The 19,165-nt window shown below is 37.0% G+C and overlaps 1 long non-coding RNA gene across 1 annotated transcript; it reads right to left on the reverse strand.

Moving 5' to 3' along the window:
* Positions 1 to 12,887: 12,887 nt before the first annotated feature.
* On the reverse strand, positions 12,888 to 14,090 carry LOC135072887 (uncharacterized). The gene is made up of 3 exons (XR_010257509.1): positions 14,001 to 14,090; positions 13,839 to 13,902; positions 12,888 to 12,974 (listed from the first exon to the last, which is right to left on the reverse strand). It is a non-coding gene; the product is annotated as an uncharacterized LOC135072887 (long non-coding RNA).
* Between the last annotated feature and the right edge of the window lie 5,075 nt (positions 14,091 to 19,165).

Raw genomic sequence — 19,165 nt, forward strand, 5'->3', positions numbered from 1 at the left:
AGGGTAGGTATTAAAGTGCTACAGTTCTGGGGACTTTTGTCCCATTGTTCTTTGGCATGCAGGTTGTTAGCGACGTCAAGAATAGTCGAGATTAATGTTGGCAGCATCATGTCAAATAGTGCAAATTAGCTAATTAATCTGTTTCGTAATTAAGAAAATGAACATGAAATTTTCGCCAAAAAGGCAATACCGTAGCGAAAACCATCAGGCTCTCTCGCTTACTCACTCGGTAGGCCTCTTTCTTGCATTGTCTGATCTCTCACTTCCACAAAATAGCACCTGAATGTCTCCAACTTCCTCATTGGCCCTAGAGCAATTCCAAGTATACCATCAATAAAAGCCTAATTAGAGTCATCAAACCTCTCAGTCATTCAATTAGAGCCATTAGAACTTCATAACTATGAGTTGTTTTCTATGTGTAAGCTGAGGACACGTGTCTCCAGCTGACACATCTGTATCTTCGTAAATATTTATGCTACGATAATGTATTATACCTCAAAAATTACAGTCGAATCCAAATAGTAGGCTTTCCACTTTTCAAGACTTTAGCTCAAATACTGTTAAAACCACGATCAAAAAACTATGTGCGAGCTGGAGTACCGTGTCTCCAGCTTACACATCTGTATCTTCGTAAATATTTAAGCTACATCAATGTTTTATATCTCATAAATTAAAGTCGAATAAAAAAACCCGACTTCAATTCTTTCAAAGCTTTATTTCGAACCGTTTTCGAACTACGAACCGATACGTATGTGTAAGCTGGTGACACGTAACACACGGTGGATTATTAAAACCGTATAAGTTAGAGTTGCGTTTTAAAGATCGAATAATTCGTTATAATTAAAGTACACACGAGACATAATTTCAAATCTCTAGGCCTCTTAGTTTCAGAATTAAAAGCCAAAAACTATTTTCCCGCCAAATAATTCAAATAATATGGGTCGACTGCGACGTTGCCGTTCCGTGCGTCCACTAGAGCAGTCGAATTTGAACCTAAAAACTAGTATTGTTTGAATCATTTTTATTTGTAGTTTAAATCATTTAATTTCGATTATAAGAATTTTAGACTAGGAGCCGGCTGATTTCTGTATTGAGTACTTAATAACCTATATTTTATTAATAAGAAAAAGCTAGGTAAAACAAAATTATATTTTAATATACAAGTATAATAACGAACTTGTTTCCAAAGACTCAAATATTTGTGGCGTTTCTAAACGCAACCACTTTAATTTTTATTTAAATACCGTGAAGTCCCACGATTCTGCCACGTCAAGTGGCAAAAATGGGCAACAACTATACAGGGTGGAAACGTTAAGTGATCTCACTCGATTATTTCTTAACTATACAAGATATTAAAAAACTGGTTACTGATCCTGAAAGTGCTTAATGAGCTCTTTCAAACGGTACCAATAATAAGTTACAGAATAAACTGGATCTATCTGAAAATTCAATGTTTCCAGCTTCCATACTAAATGTATGCCAGACACACAATATTAGAAGTGTAATTTTTTTAATTTAATAATAAATACTTAAAATAAACTCGTAAATTGTATTCTTATTTTAAATTATTAATGAAAAACATTGGTTTTAGGCTTTACTTGCTATAATATTGTCAAGAGATGAGTGTCATGACTGTGGTAGTACTAAATGTATGGAAGAAGGAAACATTTAATTTTTGGTTAGATCCAGTTTATTCTGTAACCTATTATTGATACCATTGGATAGAGCTTGTGAAGCACTTTTAGAATCAGTAATCAGTTTTACGATATCATATGTAGTTTTTAAAATAATGTGACTTTACCAAATGTATGGAAGCTGGAAACATTGAAGTTTCGGATAGATCCAGTTTATTCTGTAACCTATTATTAATACCGTTTGATAGAGCTCATGAAGCACTTTCAGGATCAATAACTAGTTTATTGATATCTTGTATAGTTTAGAAATAATCGAGTGAGATCACTTATCGTTTCCACCCTGTATTTTGCTCTATGGTTACAAACAGATTTTGCATGACATTGACAGATATGTCAAAATCCACCAATCACGCAGCATTTGGACCTCGCGTCTACGTATTGCCATCTGGCGGATTTTCCAATCGCGAAAGCCCTCATTGAATTCTTCTTCTTTTGTTGAAAAAAAAAAATTAACAACATTAACATCACAAATCACAATCACTACTAAGAATCACAAAATAGACGAAACACAGCATTTGCACAGAATTGGCCGTAAGGATCTATATCCATAGCCGTAAAACTTGTATTAAAAAAAAAGATGACAGTTGACTGCAATATTGAGAAACAGTCAGTGTTGCCAGAAGGTTACTTTTGTAACCTTTTAGCTGATTTTTGAACTGCTTTGGTTTACTTTTAGGTTACACTAATGAAAAGGTTACTTTTAGGTGATTTAGTTAGTAAAATATGATTTATCTGTGGTAATTAAATAGATTAATTAGATTTACGAATCTCTGATGGATGAGTGATACCCGACCCGAGGTTTCCGCCAACTGGGACCGCAATCAACTAGGACCGCGGTCCCAATCGCCAGATCAGTAAAAATTAAATACTTTTTTGGGACCATTCATAAAGGACAATGACCAAAAATGTATGGAGTGTGGTCCAAATGTCAACCACCACCTATGTAGTAAAATAGTCTACTAAATACTGATTCATTATAACCAAACCGCAATCAAAAATATGCTGTCAGTAAAAAGTTATGACTGAATGAAAAGTCATGTTTTTACCTTTTCATCTGAAAATTAATGTTCTTGATATCATTCTATCCATCGCACATTTCGGATTAATCTATGCATATTATGTCATGTCGCTTAGTGTGCCGTGTTAGATTCTCGCTAAAAGAAAAAAAACTCAGAAGAAAGACAACAATATTGGAATTATGGTCGGGTGGTCGCTGCTCCGCCCCTATTGGTTGTAGGGTAATGTTATATAACCTAAAACCATCCTTGATAAATGGGCTATCCATAACAAAAAGAATTTTTCAAATCGGACCAGTAGTTCCTGAGATTAGCGCGTAAACTACTACAATTTTTCATACAGTCATAACTTTTTACTGACAGTTTATTTATTTTTCGTCCCATACTGAAAGTTAATCTCTATTTAATGGACCATAAGCCAATATAGGTCTCATTAGTGGTGGACATTTGGACCACTTTTGGTCATTGTCCTTTTAGTACGATACCGATTTTGGCTTGAATAATATATTTTTTTAAGTTATCTATGAGTGAACCTAGTCGCTGGAAGAAAAATATTTAATTTTTATCGATCCAGCGACTGGGACCACTGTCCCAGTTAATTGCGGTCCCAGTAGCCGGAATCTACGGCCCGATCGCGAACGTCTTCGCTTTCGCTTCGCGAAGCCCACACTCGGCCTCGTCGGCACGCGCACCGACGATCGCCAAACGGCTAGAGTACCTTCTGTACTCGCCACTCTGCCCGGTGAAGCTGGAAAAGCTCCTCCAGCTACCAGCGCGCGTCCCTTCAAAAAAAAAAAAGCCGGAAACCTCCCCGACCCGACCGTGGATCACCAGTATTCTACTACACAGTAAAGTATAGGGTAAGGTGGGGCACAATGTACACCGGGTACAATGTTACAATGCATATTTCTCCGTCCCTTTCTATTAGTTGTATGATGTTCAGCGGCTCAGTTCAGCAGCTCTTATGAGCTTGACAAACGTGTATACCAACATCATGCGAGCGAGCTGAGCATTGTGTCCTGCTCTGAGGTAGACCCAGAACAGGACGCTGTTATTCTGCGGAAGCCACTTTTTTAAAAGAGCGTCACATTGGACGCCATAAACATTGGCATTTTTATTTTAAAATTATATAAACTTATACAAAGCTTCAACGATTACATAAATTTGTAGGTGTGTGTGCTAGCTGTGTGTGTTAGGTGTGTGTGTTAGGTGTATGTGTTAGGTGTGTGTGTTGGGTGTATGTGGCTTGTGTGTGTGTCAACAGAAATTGCTAGATGTGTCAAAAAGTTATGTTTGTGTAATAAAGGGAAGAGATGCAGAACAACTACTCAGGCAATAGACATTTGTTCGTCTAATAGAAATGTCTTTAAATTACGTTTGAAAGTAGCATTTGATTTGGAGTTTCGAATTGGCGGCGGTAAGTTATTCCAACATTTCGTGGCAGAATATCGAAAGCTGCCACGAAAAGCAGCTGTTCTGTGCTCTGGGCACATAAGGCGAGAGAGAGGCGATCATTATTTTACGCTGAGCAACTCTCAGTTTAGAGAACAAGTATGAAGGCTCCTGTTTGTTGATGACTTCAAAAAGCAATGAAGCAAAGTGCAGTTTTTGTCTAGCGGCCATGTTCAAAAGTCTGTTACGGTTCAGAAACGGAGTAACATGTGAACGTGGAGGTATTGGAAAACAGAACCGCGCACAAGCATTCTGAATACGTTGAATCACTTTCCTTGTCCGTACTAACAAACATCCACCAAAAACAGTGTCACAATAATTGAGTTTTGAAAGGACGAGTGACTCACATAAGCTAACTCTTGTCTCTATATCGATGTATTTGCGGATTCTATATAAAACTTTGAGCCTATAAAAACAATTTTTCATTATTTCCAGTATGTGTCCTTCAAATAGTAGCCTTCCATCCATAAGTAAACCCAGATTGCGAGCTTGTACTACTTGTTCCAAACATGCACCCATCATTAGAGATGGGTTTCCACCCGGGTAAAAACCCACATGAGGGTAAAAACCCAATAAAAACCCGTTTCATTCCACCCGTGGGTGTTTACACCGGGTGAAAACAAATAACTTTATAATTATTTCAATTGGTATCTTTTCTTTATTTTTATTCAATTTTTCTCATTTAAGTTTAATTATTAATAAGTAATAAGTCTTTAACACTAATATGCATTTATATCGTAGCCAAATCGTAAATTTGATCACGTTATGATGATGTGACCAATTATTTTATAAAATGGTGTTATTTCAAGAATCGTTGAACCGATTTAGAAGAAATTTAGTAGGAACACAATAATTTGTGATCATGGCAAGGACATGGAGGGGGGGGGGGGGGGGGGGGGGAATGCCAAAGATGCCAAACTCTCTCTTTGATGACATTACGGTATAAAGTTACAAATAACAACACCAACTACAAAGTACTTCTGCTTAAACACTTGAAATCGAACCGCCCTTCCGCCACTGTAACGCATTGTAACGTTTTTCAAGACCTCCTCTCCCCCCAGATTGCATTACGTAACACTAGAACGCCCCCTTAGCAACAAATACCACTTCTCACTTTAAAAAAACGCTATTTTTGTTTTCACCCACCAGAATGGGTGATAATGGGTAAAAACCGGGTTTTTACCCAAATCACCCAGTTTTAACCCAATCGGGTGAAATGGGTTTTTACCCACTACCCATCTCTACCCATCATAGAGACACGTGGACTTTTGGCAGAAACTTGATCTAAACTAAACTTGATCTAAACTAAACTAAAAGTTGATCGATCTGTGATAAATAATTTACCTGATTAATTAGTTTTATGAAGTAGGAATTTTATTTCATTAGTGATACCCGACAAGAACGTAGATCATCGGATTTCTAGTAAAGTGTATCTACCTTAATTATTAAAAATGTTAATTGATCTGTGATAATAATCAAGCTGAATAAAAACGTTTTTGATTGTTATTTTAGTATTTCATTCTAGCTATTATATTTCCAAGAATAACCTGGTTTTGCCATGTCTGAATACAGTTTTTTTTTTCGGTTTCGGTAAAACCGGTTTTGTGACCCCCTAAATCCCACCCTTACGTTCATATAAAAAGAATGTGCGTAATCTATACGTACATAAGGCACCTAAAATAATAGAGAGGAAAGAATTTACTGTATTGAACAATGAACCGTCTCAGCTATAAAAGACCCACTAAAAATTTTAGGAAATTGTAATTTTAAGTACCTATAAATTAATATTTATTTACTTATGTATATCTTGGCTATGGCAGAATAACAGGGTTTGTGGGTCTCCTGCAATCACTGAGTCATAGACCTTTTTGTCTCTTATGATTTTTTGTATCTGTGAAAAACTGTAAATGAAACCTGTTTTGAGACAAATAAATACTTTCTATTCTATTCTATTCTATTCTAAACTGAACTGTCCCACCAAACACATTGATAGGGGGCGCCACCATTGTTCACCTGTACAAGGTTTCCCAAAAAGTACTGTCAAGCCGAAGCCCAGAGGTAGAGTATCACTAGGGCTACCCGAATACTCGATTTTTTCAAGTTATTTATAATTTTCAGATGATATGATAATGATGAAAATCTTTATCATATTTCAAAAACTGGGATAAAATCTATCCTACGTCCTTTCCCGGGACTCAACCATCTCTATGCCTCATCAAAATCGGTTCAGTGGTTTAGGCGTGAAAGCAAGACAAAGTTACTTTCACATTTGTAATATTAGTATAGATGCAATGTTTTTGCCTCGATTAAATAAAACATTGTGATCAAAATAAAAACTTATTATCAAAATTTATTTTATAGGTTATTAGGTACTCAATACAGAAATCAGCCGGCTCCTAGTCTAAAATTCTTATAATCGAAATTAAATGATTTAAACTACAAATAAAAATGATTCAAACAGTACTAGTTTTTAGGTTCAAATTCGACTGCTCTAGTGGACGCACGGAACGGCAACGTCGCAGTCGACCCATATTATTTGAATTATTTGGCGGGAAAATAGTTTTTGGCTTTTAATTCTGAAACTAAGAGGCCTAGAGATTTGAAATTATGTCTCGTGTGTACTTTAATTATAACGAATTATTTGATCTTTAAAACGCAACTCTAACTTATACGGTTTTAATAATCCACCGTGTGTTACGTGTCACCAGCTTACACATACGTATCGGTTCGTAGTTCGAAAACGGTTCGAAATAAAGCTTTGAAAGAATTGAAGTCGGGTTTTTTTATTCGACTTTAATTTATGAGATATAAAACATTGATGTAGCTTAAATATTTACGAAGATACAGATGTGTAAGCTGGATACACGGTACTCCAGCTCGCACATAGTTTTTTGATCGTGGTTTTAACAGTATTTGAGCTAAAGTCTTGAAAAGTGGAAAGCCTACTATTTGGATTCGACTGTAATTTTTGAGGTATAATACATTATCGTAGCATAAATATTTACGAAGATACAGATGTGTCAGCTGGAGACACGTGTCCTCAGCTTACACATAGAAAACAACTCATAGTTATGAAGTTCTAATGGCTCTAATTGAATGACTGAGAGGTTTGATGACTCTAATTAGGCTTTTATTGATGGTATACTTGGAATTGCTCTAGGGCCAATGAGGAAGTTGGAGACATTCAGGTCAAAATAGCTTCTCTTTCACACTTTTCTGGAAAATCTAGAATGTTCAGGAAAAAATAGAGAAGAAACGAGACGGAAATATCGGACCTCTCGCTTCGAACATTCTAGAGCGTGAGATAGCAATATGTTTTGTCCTTGTCTTGCACGGATGGTCCGTTGCGCGAGGCAATACCGTAAAGAGAGCCGTTTTAGGTTTTTGTCAATAACTTCGCCAATTTTGGGAATTTTGTGATGAAACTTTTTGTATAATGTAGATAATTTAATTACGCATCCGTAGAAAATAAGAAACCATTGTAAAACTACCTGCCAGTTGGAGAAAATTAGCAAAAACTGTGGATTTCCCGAAGACAGGGATAGCAATAGCGTGTGAAAGCGGGACGGAGATAGCCGCTCCCCATAAATACGGAATGGACCGCTCCAGCTGGCATGTGTTGTTTTGTTCAGTTCAGAGAACAAGTGCTCCAAGCAACAAGTGATCTGAAGAAGCAAGAACTGAGAAAAGGAAGCGAATAATAAACGCGAGAAGTCTCAGCAAGTGAAATAGTGGTTTTATTCCTGCAAGTAGCACCTACTACGCCTGACATAGTAAGGGCAAGCTCTCAACGGCAGTCATCATCGTCCGGTCAGCGCTCTCGAACACACACAAACGCATACAGTCCACTGCAATCCACCACACAGGTAGATGTTATGACGTAGGCATCCGCTAAGAAAGGATTTTACGAAACTCCTCCCCTACGGGGGTAAAACGGGATTTACGCGTACGAAGTCGCGGGCGCCCGCTAGTTTATAATATTAGTATAGAAATGTAGTTTAGACGGAACTTTTGAGTTTATTTTTTATTGCAATTATTATTTTCCAGGCGGCCAAAAACTTAAAGGGCAACTAACTGCGTGCCACTAATAAAATATCTAGGCAGCATTTTTATTTCGGCCACAATTATTGTATACATACCCTACTGGAGTACGTAGGTAGTTATTCTGAGGCTGGGCTCAAAATGATATAACAAACTTACCTTTAAATAATAAATTCATTGAGCGAATATATTTATTATGTCTTGGACCCCCGACTTTTTTTGACCACAACTCGTCAATCGATATTATAATCTTTTCAATTTTCTTCCCATGAACTACTAAGACATAACTGACAGATATCACTGAAATTGTAATAAGATTAAACATACAACTTAAGTGACAATGGGCATTGGGCAGGGCACATGGTAAGCAGAACTGGCGGCCGATGGGGCAGCAAGGTTCTGGAGTGGAGGCCACGTACCGGAAAGCGTGGGACGTCCACCCACAAGTTGGGCCGACGTCTTCATCAAGGTAGAGGAATGCGCTGGATGCAGGCCGCCACCAACCGGTCAATATGGAAATCAATGGGGGCTATGTTCAGCAATGGACGTCCTGTGGCTGAAATCATGATGATGAACTCACTGCAGTGTGTTGTAACGTAAGCTCTCTCAACATCAAGAATGTGTTGATGTAGCTAAGTTTATCCGCATGCTGGTTATGGTATGGTTTATTATTTATTTTACATCTAGTTCAAAAAGCAAGCTCAAAAAGTCCACTAAAAATAAGTAAATTATATTTACTCTGAAATGCCCCACTGAAACGGTCAACCATTAAAAACATTATAAAAAAAACGATGGAAATTGGAACTCCTGCTCATAGCTACGAGAAAATTCTTTAATAAACAGATAATACAGAGCAATAAAATAACTGGCAGCAATATGGCTAGCGCCCAACTGGGGGAATCGTTAAATATCGACACCTTCAGGTTCAATTGTCGTATAAACCATTTTGGCCAAATCGAGTTATATTGGTTACCTACGTGAGTGCGACAAACATTACATCGAATTTTGTTTCTTCGAAAACCTTTCTGCGAAGTTATTATACTGCGACGCCTTGTTATATCGATGCCTTGTTACTGCGATGTTACGTTACATCGAAAAACTTTACTGCGAACGATTTTATTGCGAAGCCTTCTTTATTTGACTTAGCAGATAGATAAAAAAATGAAATTACATACATTCATACACAGTATAGTAACTTCGCAGAAAGGTTTTCGAAGAAACAAAATTCGATGTAACGTTTGTCGCACTCACGTAGGTAACCCAAGGAATCAGAATTTTTTTCTCTATCGAGCTGTATATTCGAAATATTGAAATTCGCTAAAAAAATGTTTATACGCCCCAAAAAACTATAGCGTAAAAGATAAATAAATACCTTATAAACAGTGTAAAAACCGAACGCTTGTTTTTGGTATTTTTGCTAAGATGTATCAACCATACATTTTTTTAAGCCTGGACGTAAAACTCTCTCGTAATTGAAAATGGTTTTTACGCCTAAAGACATGGCATTTTATGTCCAGATTCAACGTCGTAAGTCCATGAATTCAATATGGTAATTATCTGTTTCATATTCATATTCATTTATTTATTGCATCACATATGTATGTATGTACAGTAAGTAAGTTTTTCTTATTTATAAAGTTAAAGAAAGTTGATTGTTTCTACTTTTAAAGATAATAACTAGATATATAAGGTTGCTTTCCAGGTCCAGTACATCCGTGAATAGTAATGATGACCGGGTCATGAAATCGAAACTCTATTTAGTCCGTCAGACAGAGAATTAGAAAATTTAGACTCATACTTTAATTTGTCCCATAATCGAAGAATTACTGTATTATATTGAGTTGGAATGTCGCGTGACGTCACTTTTGAGTAAAAATTCTACTCAAGAGTGACGTATCGCGCCATTTCAACTCGATGTAGCACTGATATTATTAAATTATGAAAGAAAATAAAAATATGAGTCTCATATTTTCTAATTATCTGTTTGACGGACAAATAATTGAAATTTTGTCATCTAGCCTATTGATCTCGACTAAATGTGATGAATTCAAGACTTTTAAACAAAGAAAACAAGCCATAGTGTACTCATTTTATACCCTTTTGAGATGCTCTGTAATAGTTTATTACTTTACAAGTACTCCAACTTTTAATTGTTGCCAGTAGTGGTTACTTTTAGCTGTAATTTAAATTTGGGTTTCTTGTAAAGATATAAATTCCTTAGAGAAATTCTCAAAAAATTACAAATCCTTCTCCTGAGCATACTGGGGCTCTTCTCTTCATGCAAAATTTATCATAACCAAACGAAATCAATATGCGTCAGCAGAGAACCAGGAAAGCTGTCTTAATGTTTTGCTGTAATTGTATTTTTTGTTCAAAATTTATGGTGATTAGTTTTGTTTAGAATTATTAGAAATATTATTTGTTTTGCCATAATTTTCCTGCAAAATTGTAAAAACAAAAATGTTACTTTTCGTATGCAAGCAAATTTATTATTTCTACCTCAACCAAATATAGTTTTTACACTGTTAAATATCTTTGTGCAAATTCTCTAAACAACAAAAGCCTGGAAATAGTAAACAATACATTATTTACATACATAGTTTTAATAATACATTTGAATAAATCACTTTATCAATGGGTATATAAACCAAAAAAAATACATCTAATGGTCTTTAAGCCATCAATTTCAGTCTCGTGTTTACAAAAAATTCAAATACGACGTAAAGAGTTATTTTTAGGTCAAATATAATGGGTCGTATAAACCACCGAGTGCCTTTTTCAACGACGTAACTCCAAGCTAACTTTAAAACTACTGAAGATGCCCATTTTTTAAATATTTAGACTTTTTCATCGCAAAAATTGAAAAATGTTTTCTCTTGGACATTTTTTTATAACTTCTCAAATAAAAAAGTTACGAATTTTTTATTAAAAAAAAAATCGTTTTTTGGCTCTCCTGAAAAGTAGGGTTTTGGTTTATACGACAATTGAACCTGAAGGTATCGATATGTTTATCCCGTAAAGTTTTAGAGTATATATCCACATCTTCAGAGTTTTCTGATTGTTCACGTGGAGGTTTTAAAAACGATCCATGATTCTATGTAAAAAGCGATGCAAAAGTACTGACTATACCAGATATGTGTTATTTCATTGATCTATAGAACCGGGTGCAATTAAAAGCAATTATATAGGACACACTGGCATTATAAAGACGATAATTACAGCCTATACTGTTTACCTGTAGGCACCTGTGGTCATTATTTAAACCGCTCTACATATACGAGCCCTAACTGGATACTGCAGCTTAAACAAGCACTTGTCCACTATGGGACTCTCCGAAACAAGAACGTGCAGGATATGCCAAGAGGCAGATGAAACGCGACCTTCACCACATGCTACGTCTTCCGGCCCGTGGCCGCCACTCGAGAACTTTTCTACCCCAACGGCCATCGTCTCTATAAGCTATATGCCCCGCCCACTGCCACTTCACTTTAGCAATTCTGCAAGCCATATCGTTTACTTTGGTTTTCCTACGTATCTCCTCATTTCTGATTTGATCACGCAGGGACACTCCGAGCAATACCCGCTCCATCGCGCTTTCGGTGACTTTGACACACAAGTTTGCAAGAAAGAAGCAATTTCCTTGCATTGAATTTGGATAAATCAAACGACAATAAGACTGATTTAAATCTAACTAAAAAAATATTTCTTTATTTTTCTTTAGATACAGAAAAATATTAGAACATCAGAGTTATTTAGTTCATCTCTTTTGAGACAAATAAATACTTTCTATTCTATTCTATTCTATTCTATCTTGAAGAATACAGGATGAGGTAGAAATAAAACTAACGTTGATAAACAACCAATGTTGTTTTATGTTTGGTAATATTTAAATATCAAATAAACATTTATTTTAATATTGCATTTAAATAAAAACCTACTTTTGGAGTGAAGTGATCTTTTCCTCGTTATTTCTTTATAGATCACTTAGCAATCTGTTTCTATAGCTAAATAGTAATTTACAAGTTAGCTGTAGCAGTAATTACCCAGAAGTGGTAGAGAACGCTTCAGGTCCGACGAGCCCCACCAACGTTAACAGTATGGATATGTAGGTACGACCAGGCTTTCTGCAATATCTGTAAAAATATTGTGAGAAAAAAAAATACATATAGAACCTCCTCCTTTTTTGAAGTCGGTTAATAATAGAGATTCTGGACTATTCGTAGACGTCTACGAGCTACGAGCTACGACGCGTGAGCGTAGTCACTTACGCTACGGACAGCTACGGCACTCTGCCTACTTTGGCGTAGCTTATAAATTATGTACCTACTTAGCCATTTCTCTTGAGAACCAATAAACATACATATAAAAAATTAAAAAAACAAATAAATAAATTAAAAATATTTAATGGATTATGCCTAATCCGAATTGTCTGATATCCTACTTTTGGTTTGAAATTGTTTTCAACAAAGGAAAGTTAAAGAAGTCAAATATATTTGTTGTTTTTTTTTTACTTTATTTAATATTTTTGAACAAAGATGTAAGCTTTAAAAACATTTTTATTTAAATGGCGTCCTTTTCCAATTCTAATACTGAAATTCAAATACAAGGATCTGTCATTGATATAACTAGTAAATTGTTTAACACTTTGTAACTTTTAAATTATTTTGTTCTGAATATAAGTACTTACTAGATGTAAAGCTTATAATAAATCCCAAGACATTGAAAACAAATACACCATAATTCCCATATATGACCAAGCTTCTTTCATTATCTGTGAACAAACCGATCAAATATTATTATTTATAGAATTCAAAATAAGGTGCCGTAAAGAATCTTTTTAAAAATAACCTACAATTTTTATTTTTATTTTTAAGGGTTTATTTGTTAACTTTGATTTTATCAGTCTATTTATACTTAAGTAACTACCAAAACAAGTGCGTTTATACACTCGGCGTCAAATAAATCGGACCTCCCGCGACAATAAGTACTTTCAAACGTATGCATCCCCACTTTCCTCCAATATTGGTACCATTTGAAAGCCTAGTTAGAAATTTCATTTCATTAAAAGAAAGGTTTTTTCTCCAAAAAGGTGTCTTTAGTTAGAAGGATCCAGTGTATCTTCTTAAAGCGTCAGGTACTTACGCTTGAGCCAACTTTAATGGTTATAAAACTGTTCAATTGGAATTAATCGATATCCATCTGTTAAATACACGTGAAATAATTATTTGGTTCTATAACCACAAAAATTGATCTAATTTGTTCCAGAGGTGAGCATTGGCTTTTTTCAAGTCACATTTTCCTCCCTGCAGCAGACTGCAGAGTTTTAGTCGGCCGATAATTAGGCCTGATTCTAATTTTTATGAAGAATCGGCCAATATCAATGTGCGTCCATTGTCCATACTGATAAAACAGCCCGACCCAACCATCGGCCGACAAAAAGTTTGTAGTCTACGGCTAGGCTTATGGTACCTGGAAATTGTTAATAAAAAAATTACTTTATTTATTGGTCTTTCAAATAAAACCACCAATTGGAGCACCATAATTGTGTCAGAAGAAAATCTTAAAGTTATTGTTGCGGGAGGTGCAATTTCTTTGACGCCGAGTGTATTAAAACAAAATTAATTAGGTAACTTACCACTGACATGTTTTCCAATTTAATTATTATGATCGAAGCATTCATATGAACTGGTGTTTGAGATCTAAAATTAAAGTAGAATAATTATGATTTCGATGAACCAGCTATGAGTCAGATTCTGAGCTTAGACAAATTAATCCGTGATTCATTGTTCATAATCACCTTAACATGATGATGTTGAGTAGTGTAGAGATCCTTCTGCTCCGAGTGTACCAGCGACTGCTGTAGGCTGCGAGCGCCACGCTCTCACTCTGGAAAATGCGGGATAGCCTTTATCACTCTTCATTTACCCAATCCAGCTTGTTTCTACAAACACGAAGGGTTATGTACCCGTATAAAGCTAAAGTTTGGCAGGATACTATGACTATGACCATCTGGGCTGCGGAGCGAGAGGCGAGAGCTAAAAAGTAGCAGATTAGTACTCACTGGCGCATCTGCATGGCAAATCTACGATCTATGTCATGATCTGGGGGCACGGCAGTGCCCCCACCAAGTCGAGCAAAAAAGCGGCACGGCCGTACCATCCTTTTCTCGAAGCAATTCAGGCCATTTTCGACTACCTGTAACTTCGTTGTGGATACAACTAGAAGGCTGAATTTTCATTAGCTATGCAGGCATTGTAAAGACACGGTATATTTAAAATTTCATTCAATTTGAACCAGTAGTTTAAGAATTATAACGGGTCAAAGTTACTTAATTTTGTCACTCACTGACTCACCGATCATCAAAACTCTAAAGCACTTCTAGCAGACCTAGAAGCTTCAAATTTGGAATATAAGTAGTGTTTGGTGTATGAATCAAGGAAAAACTAAAATATTTGGGGGCACGGTAGTGCAACCGCCAAGTCGAGTAAAATTTTTCAATTTCGGTCCAGTTTTCTAGATACATAACTGCTGTCTACAAAATACAAAAAGAAATGAGATTTGGGGGCACGGTAGTGCAACCGCCAAGTCGAGTAAAATTTTTCAATTTCGGTCCAGTTTTCTAGATACATAACTGCTGTCTACAAAATACAAAAAGAAATGAGATCCCATCAAAAACAATACTTGTCAAAAAAACCAAGTCTCGCAACTCAGTTGTTCTACGGTAAAAAGTTGTGAGATCCATGTAATACCAAGTCCAGGCCAGGAAATCTTTAACGTTTTACATAAATATATTGACTTGGCCATCGCATGAAAACACGTGTAAATTAAATTATTTAGTGCGATGGCCAAGTCAATATATTTATGTAAAACGTTAAAGATTTCCTGGCCTGGACTTGGTATTACATGGATCTCACAACTTTTTACCGTAGAACAACTGAGTTGCGAGACTTGGTTTTTTTGACAAGTATTGTTTTTGATGGGATACTACTATTGTCTTTCATCTTCGAATCGGTAGGTAGCCCCAAAATTTTGGGGGGTACCTAGGGGGTGCCTTAGGACTAATGGGGGGGGGGGGTGGGGTGATCGCCCCGGGTGCCAACCCATGCTACGCCGCCAGTGCATATTATGATAATATTAAAACAATTAAAGCCTAAAACCAATGTTTTCCATACAACATTTTAAATAAGAAAGCAATTTACGAGATTATTTTAAGAGTTTATTTTATTTTAAAAAATTACACTTCTAATATTGTGTGGCTGGCATACATTTAGTATGGACTAGCTGGAAACATTGAATTTTCGGATAGATCCAGTTTATTCTGTAACCTATATTGATACCGTTTGAAAGAGCTCGTGAAGCACTTTCAGGATCAGTAATCAGTTTTACGATATCTTGTATAGTTTAGAAATAATCGAGTGAGATCACTTATCGTTTCCACCCTGTATAGACAAAGCACAATTAAAGTAACGCAAAACGGCAATAGCTCAGTACCTACTAATTGGTTTACATAAAGCAAACCACTGATTCTCAGCTAGTATAGCCTGAGGACGACAAACGCGCGTTACACGTCAACGCATAGATAAGAATAAGTACCTACTCGTCAACGTGACGGTAGGGGAGCAGTGAGCTCAACTAAATAAAATTTGATAAACTTGATGGTTGTGTATGAGGGCAGCTGCGAGTGGCTTCGCCATGCGAAATATGTGCGGCTGACTTGCGTCGGATGACTCTAAGGGCTCGTACACATAAACACGATACGACGAGAGTCGAGACGACACGACATCGACTTATTAAAATGACTCTCGTTATTCATAATTGAAAGAAATGAATGTATCCAATCCAGTATCTTCTGTGCATCTGTTTTTTCTTTGTTTGTTTTTTATATTTAAGCATGCGACGAAATCGTGGTTAAAATTTTTATTCTACATGTATCATAATATAAGCTGTATGTTTTCCTAATAAAGAAAAATAAAATAAATAAAATAAAAATGCGTACGGGCCTAACCTAATGCGGATTGCAGACCAAGAGCTAAGGTAAGTTAGTTTAACTTAATTCGCAAAGCTGTAGCAGTTTTCCATAGTGTGTATATCTAAGCTTTTTTTTACGTCGAGAAATGCTTTGCACATGCCCACTGGTCGATGGGGACGGCCAGTGGGTTATGTGGGACTCTCCCCGCCTACCCACTAAAGGCGGGGCCTACCCACTAAAAGCCGACGGTTTCCACCATTCGTCCGCAGCTCCGCCTCAGGCTAGCCTCTCCGGCTTCGAGGGAACCCCCAATCCCCTCCTGCAGTTGTTTTTTATAGCCCGCCGTAGCGGGTTACGTTCTGCTCCATGCCGCTGCTCAGTCAGCTCTGCTGATCAGAGAAGTACCAAGAGCGGCCCTCCAAAGAATGGGCCCGACCAAAGCCCGCCCGCCCCCACCTGTGGGGGTTTTTAAAGATGTCCCTGCATCGTGGCCCGGGCAAATGCATCGACGACCTCCGGCCCACTCAATTGTGGGTTACGGCCCGTAACTTACGGGTTGCCCGACAGGCCCGCCGAGTTGACGAGACCTGCCACGCAGGTGAGAACTTAGCCGCCCGCGTGAACAGACCACGCGGACGTTGCCCAGGGTGCACCACGAGGAGGTCCCTCACCATCGCACCCCTATGTGAGCTAAGCTAAACTAACTTAAATAGCTCTAAGTCTGCAACGCGCATGTTGGTCACTAACTAAACGCAGGTAAGGATTTAATTTTCGAATAAACAATACGTAACAAAACTGCTTGCTCTTATTGTCCAAGCGGAAAAAAAGGTACATAATGTAAGAACTGCTACTTACCATATCAGCCACAACTTGTGCGGTCCAGTGGGCGATGAATAGTGATAGAAAATTAATTACTGTGATCCAGGTATATCTAGGGATATCCAATAGGCCGTACTAAAATATTATTCAGGCATCATATAAAAATCTATACTTATAATAAATCTGTAGAGAGGTCAATTCTGTACATGAAATATATTTTCAAAATAACTATCAGAGGGTGATTAGTGATCGATACTGATGCCAAAAATGCAATCAGTAAAATTTTTGTCTGTCTGTCTGTCTGTCTGTCTGTCTGTCTGTCTGTATGTTCCTTATAGAAACAAAAACTACTCGACGGATTTTAACGAAACTTGGTACAATAATTCTTCATACTCCTGGGCAGGTTATAGGATACTTAAGAATTCGCACGGGAACGGGCATTAGCGGGAAAATCCTTTTGTATGAAAAATCTAAACCGCTTAAGACAGACGCTTGAAATTTGGCAAGCAGGTACCTTAGTAAACTTAAAGCTTAGTTATAACAGGATATTGCAAAATTCCTACGGGAACGGGAATTAGCGAGAAAAAACATTTGTATGAAAAAATCTAAGCCACGTAAGATAGACGCTTGAAATTTGGCATGCAGGTACCTTAGTAAATTTAAAGCTTAGTTACAACAGGATATTGCAAAATTCTCACGGGAACGGGAGTTAGCGGGAAAAAACATTTGTATGAAAAAATCTAAACCGAGTAAGTTAGACGCTTAAAATTTGGCATGCAGGTACCTTAGTAAACTTAAAGCTTAGTTACAACAGGATATTGCAAAATTCCCACGGGAACTGGAATTAGCGGGAAATTCCTTTTGTATGACTGACTCACTGACATACCCACGCACAGCCTAAACGGCTAAACGTAGGTACTTGAAATTTATAAGGGACGTAGCTTAGGTACCGTAGAGGTGCACTAAGAAAGGAATTCCCGAAATTCCCACAGGAACAGGAATTACCGGGAAAATCCTTTTGTATGAAAAATCTAAACCGCTTAAGTTAGACGCTTGAAATTTGGCATGCAGGTCCCTTAGTAAACTTAAAGCTTAGTTACAACAGGATATTGCGAAATTCCTACGGGAACGGGAGTTAGCGGGAAAAAACATTTGTATGAAAAAATCTAAACTGCGTAAGATAGATAAAGGGGGTAAAACGGGATCCACGCGTACGAAGTCGCGGGCGGCCGCTAGTGTTAAAATAACCGAGTGTATTATACCCATTGATTTTAAATAAAATAAACTTTACTTACTTTTAAACTAGTTAAAATCCAGAATCCATTGAGTGCCAACTGTACTGATCCCGCTAACATATCAAAAAACAATGGAATGGAGAATACTTTACGAATGTCGTCAGTTACCCTGTAAACAAATGACGACGCAAAAGAAACATCAATTTAATTGAAATTTTACGCTTTAGAGTAGGCGCACACCGTTGATTTTTAGTTGGCCGATAGTTGTGCCCGATTTTAAATTGTATCAAGAATCGGCCAAATCGAATCGGCGTAGTGTGCGCACCCCCATAAGGTAAACGGCTACTAGTTCGTGATAGTACGTAAGTTCGTAAGTTTTTTTTCTAGCTCAAATAATAAGCAAATGGAATATTATTTATAAAAATTCTTCATTACTGCAAAAACTCTATTATTTAAGCTATCTAAAAAACCAAGTACCAGCATTGTGGCGCCAAAAATGAGAGTAAAGTAAAAAGTAAAGTAATAAATGTTTTGTTTGACGAAACAGAGCGACATCACATTTACATAAATTACATAAAGAAGAAACATTGTGCCCTGCTGTCAAATAGGGGCCCGCTCAGCATTAATCGGGGCATGCCATGGGCATGCCTCGACACCGATTTTCAGCGGGTCCCTTGACGTTGCTGCGCCCTACCGCCGAAGGAGAAGCACTCCGTAAAGTACCTGTCCGTCGGCGGGAACACGCAATAAGGGGGCGGCAAAAAAGTACCCATAAAAAATAAACACAAAAATCAAATAAAAAATCAAATAAAAAATAATAAAAACAAAACAACAAATCAACAAATCCAACATTTATGCAATCTACGACAAATCAGGGTGGCCATGACCATAAGTCCAATCCAATCGTCGCGACACAACACTATCTTTGTGTTGCAGATT

The sequence above is a fragment of the Ostrinia nubilalis genome, chromosome 6 (genome assembly GCF_963855985.1).
Source record: "Ostrinia nubilalis chromosome 6, ilOstNubi1.1, whole genome shotgun sequence".
Lineage (NCBI taxonomy): Eukaryota > Metazoa > Arthropoda > Insecta > Lepidoptera > Crambidae > Ostrinia > Ostrinia nubilalis.